This window comes from Lemur catta, chromosome 6 (assembly GCF_020740605.2).
Source record: "Lemur catta isolate mLemCat1 chromosome 6, mLemCat1.pri, whole genome shotgun sequence".
NCBI classification, from domain to species: Eukaryota; Metazoa; Chordata; class Mammalia; order Primates; family Lemuridae; genus Lemur; species Lemur catta.
In genome coordinates, this window is record NC_059133.1 from 48012883 (window position 1) to 48018097 (window position 5215).

A 5215-nucleotide genomic window follows, 5' to 3' on the forward strand; every position below is an offset into this window, starting at 1 on the left:
CCCCGCCCCGATGAGGCCCCGCCCCCGACACGGCCCGCAAGTCCCGCCCCTTCAGGGGCGCGGAGCGTTCTGCCTACCTTGGACTCTGGAATGTGGGTGTGGAAGACGCCCACTGCTCAGTGCTGCTTCCAGACACCAGGCTGGGTGGGTACTTCCCTGACCCCTGTGGTGTACCCACTGCACCTTTCAACCCTGGGGACCGTCCCCGTGTACATAAAGACTTCGGGGAGAGAACAGCACCCACCGTGGTCCGTGAAGGCACGGGCCGTGCATTATTTGCTCAACATGGAATCTCTAGCGCCTAGGACAGGGCCGGCTGCATTGATGGATGAGTGAATATAAAGATCCTTCAAAAAAATTAAGTGGTGACGGTCGCACAACCTTGTGAATGTAATTAATGCTCGACTGTACACATAGAAAGTTAAAATGACAAACTTTGTTATATATGCCCTACCACAACAAAAGTATTTTAAAAATTAAGTGTTATTACTATAATGGGAGTTGTGTAGCATTTTGTGAAGTAGAGGCTGTAAAATTGAATGTTGTCAATAAACTTTCTATGTCAAGCCTTGTGAATTTGGGCTACAATTTTTTTTTTTTTGTCAGTAGTGTCTGGGTATTGCTGTTCAAATTATCAGGCAGATTTGCAGTGGTGTGCCCAATTGTCCCAGTTTGCCCAGGACTGAAAGGATTCTTGGGTTAGAGGATTTTTAGTGCTAAGACTGGGAAAATCTCGGAAAAAAACAGGAAAACTTGGTCACCCTACCACTAACCCTAAAATATTACGTCAAAAACTTTTCCAAATCTGCAAATTAGTTCACTGCCTTGAAACACCCATTCTAATCCATGTGTACTCAGACCCCAAATCCTATAAATATCAACCCCATCCTTCCCCTTCTGAGATTGCTAAACTTCTGTCAAGTGTGGTGCTCCTTTACTGTAATAGGTTTAGTAAACACAGCTTTCCTTGATTAACGGATTATTCCGGTGGTCTCTTGGGGAAATGGCAATTGTTTTTATGTATACAAACAACAATACAGTTAATGTTGTTTGGCCTATTTTGTCTGTGGAGATGACAATTATTTAAGGATAGGGAGTATTTATTTTATCATAACCACAAAACACCCACTTGAGTCTATCAATGTACACTCAAATGCTACTAATGTTTTTAACATAGAGAAAATTATTGGAAGTAATACTATTATGGGTTTAGCATCATCTTGAGTAGGGGAGAGCGCTGTGAAAAGAAAGATGTTGTCTGTCTTCGAACTACAAGAACTACACATGACTGCATAATTTGATGGTAAGCTTTTGTTATGTATTTAGGTTACAAAAGAATCTTCTAATTAATTTATGTCTGACAAAATTCAGTTTTCTTTCTCTTTGTTTTTAATGGTTGAGCTACAGTGGAGAGCTACTCTCTGTGTATTAATCTCCTCAGGTTGGCATTGGTGGATGGAGAGAGAGGGAGACAGAGAGAAAGAGAAGTGGTGGGGAATGCCAGGATGGAGGAAGGAACCACGTAAATATCCTCTGGAATTTGAAGCTCTAGGTATGGGGAACCAGACCTGGGAAGGAAAAACATGTAAAGGAGAGTATAAATAAAGGAACACAAGATGAATTAAACTAATGCAGGGGTAAAAACTATTTGGTGAAATTTTCTTCTCTGTCTGCAAAGGGAAGAGCTATTAACCAACAAGATATTAAGAAAAATAGCACTAATGCCCGAAAGCCTTCTGCTAGCTGACTATAAAATAATACATGCTTATTCTTAGAAGTCCACAAGTACAAAGTTCTTGTGATACCTTAGTTTATCCTCCCTTAGTTTATCATGTTTCCAGTAATACTCAAGAAGTATATTAACTACTTTGAGAGATTTTTTCACAGCATGGCCAAGTCTTTGTAAGATACAGTAGAGCTTGGCCATGGAAGCTATTAACTGTAGCTAAACAGTTTGCATAGCATAGCAAATACTCAGTCCTTGAAAGTTTGACTGCACTTTTTGGTAGTACTGATTGGCTCTAGAACTATTTTTGTAGGTAATTCTTTAGTAACACTTCATTGGTTTATTTGTTTATAATATATTTTGAGTATATTTTGGCAATTTTCATTTTCCAAGACAGCAGTTTATTAGAATTAAAAAAAATTCAGATTTATCCTTTCACTCATTCTTAATTTTTTGGGGGGGCTTCTTTATATTAAAAATTTTGGATTTTATTATTTGATTTTAATATTTTTAATATTTGATTTTATTATTTCATTATTTTTTCCTCTCCCCTTCCAACCATCTTTGGATTTATTTATCAATTCTGTGTGCCTATTTGGCAATTACTAGATTGTACATTATTTTCATTATTTTGTTCCTTCTGTTTTCCTGTTTGATCTTTTGGTTCTTATTATAAGCAGGGCTTTGGCTTTTATTTTCTTCTAAGTTTCTGAGCAGCTAACAAACTAATTTATAGCTTCTTAGTACTATGGGCATAATTTCCCATTTTTTCATGAGTGGGATAGAGTGATATTCTGGACTTTATGCAAGGGGTTCAATTCTATTCTCTTGCTTTGCATAGGCCTGAAGTTATATCTCCCGTTCTATAGGTGACATATCTGATATGTATTAGTTAATAACCACTCTTTCCTTTGTGAATTGTTATTTTTATTCTTATAAAGTTACCCTCTTTATTCTATTTAGTTATTTTTAAATTTAAACTCTACTTGAATTAATGTTTCTCTATTAGCTTTTGTGATGGACTGAATGTTTGTGTCCCCCTGCCCAAATTTATATGTTGAAATCCTAACCTCCAATATGATGATGGGGCCATTGGGAGGTGATTAGGCCATGAGGGTGGGGCTCTCATAAATGGAATTAGTGCCCTTATGAAAAAGACCCCAGAGAGGTCCCTAATCCCTTATGCCATGTGAAGATACAGTGAAAAGATGGCCATCTATGAACCAGGAAGTGGACCCTCACCAGACACTGAATCCGCTGGTGCCTTGACCTTGGATTTCCCCAGCCTCCAAAACTAGGAAATAAATATTTATTTTATTTATTTATTTTTTTGAGACAGAGTCTCACTCTGTTGCCCAGGCTAGAGTGCTGTGGTGTCTGCCTAGCTCACAGCAACCTCAAACTCCTGGGCTCAAGCGATCCTCCTGCCTCAACCTCCCGAGTAGCTGGGACTACAGGCATGCGCCACCATGCCCGGCTAATTTTTTCTATATATATACTTTTTAGCTGTCCAAATCATTTCTTTCTATTTTTAGTAGAGATGGGGTCTCGCTCTTGCTCAGGCTGGTCTCGAACTCCTGACATCGAGTAATTCTCCCACCTCGGCCTCCCAGAGTGCTAGGATTACAGGCGTGAGCCACCACACCTGGCCTAAATATTTAAGCCACCCAGTCTATGGTGGTTTGTTGTAGCAACCCAAACAGACTATGACAGCTTTCTTTTTCTTTGTGTTTACAATTTAAATCTTCCATTGCTTTATTTTTATGTTTTTTGTTTTATTTTATTTTAGGTTTGTCTCTCAAGCAGCACATAGTTGGTTTTTACTTTTTAACTAGAATTTGTCTTTCATTATGGGATTTTAAGCCTTTTGTGTTTGTGGTTATTATTGCTATATATAATATGCTATTTTTTTAAGCTTTATATTTTTATATATCTTTGCTCTTTTGATGTTTTGCTATATAAATTTTATTTAATTTGCTTTTATTTTTTTCAGCGATTTGGATGGAACTCTGTAACTTTTAAGTTTATGACAGTTTTTGTAAGTTTTGCCTTAAGTGAAAAGAACTTTTAGTCTATATTTCTCCAATTATCAAAATAAAAGCAAAATGGTATATTTTGATCTTTTTCTTTCTACTCTTTGTGAGGATAATCTGGGTTTAGACCCAGATGCCACTAAATTACTGACTTGACATTATACATATTCTATTTTTCAGTACGTGGCAGTGGTAGAATGTATTACTATTCACAATATTTATGTCCCCTCCTCACAGGAGAATTATACATGCTTGCCCTGTTGATTGATCTCAGATGTGGTGATATGACTTTGCCTAATGAAATTTTGAGCAGAAGCATCATGTGACACTTCCAGGCAGAGCTTTAGGAGCCAGCATGTGCTCTGCTATACTCTCTTTTACATCTGCCAGTGTGAATGCTGTGTTCTAGACCAGGAGTCCCCAGTGTATGGTGAGTTGTATAATTATTTCATTATATATTACAATGTAAAATAGAAATAAAATGCACAATAAATGTAATGTGCTTGAATTATCCCAAAACCATCCACCCCTCCCTGTTTCTGAAAAAATTATCTTCCATGAAAACGGTTTCTGGTGCCAAAAAGTTTGGGGACCATTGTTCTAGATGGTTTCTGTTTCCTCAACTTGGGTGCTGCTGGTCTCTGTGTGACTATGATGAACAGCGCCCTCTGTTGATCATCTGTGGACATAGGCCATGAATGAGAAAAATTAAGCTCAGTTTTAAGATTATATGTTACCTCAGCATTACTTGGCTTCTCCTAACTGATACAGTGATGTTTGGAGAAGTGTATGACAACAGCCTGTGAATGAGCTTGCCCTCAGAAAATTAATATAGTAAAATCTACACACAATATGGTGATCTATTTTAGTAGTCAAGCAAGAGATTGTAAATATGTTTCTGGAATGTCCAAGAACTGTCACAGAGCAAAGCAACTTTCCTTCCCAAGACAGAAATCAATGGTATTCTTCAGAGATGGAGTTACGGAGGTTCTTGAGAGCCAAGTATTCAGTAATTAAGAATTTTGTCTTGACTCTGAAGGTACTGGGAATCCGGTGGATGGTCTTAAGCATTAATTTATTCACTCAACAAATATTTATTGAACAATGACTATGTGCCCATCACTATTTTTAGTGCTGGGCACCTACTGTGAGCAAAACAAAGTTCCTGCTCAAATGGGATTTCTTTGTGACGAAATGACAAGTTATGTCCCCAACACTGTGTTAATAACAGCACAGTCAACTCAATGGTGTCTGACAGGACTGTCCTTGCTTATTGCCTTAAAAGTTACTATGAGACATATTTGACCAGCAGTTGGCATAATTCATTCCACAAGTATGTACGGAGCTGTGCACAAAATGTGTAACACAGCCTGAAAAAACATCTGAATTATACAAGCCAGTTTTCCAGTTTAAACTAAAAATATCATAGGCTTGAAATCTATCTTACAGTTAAAAT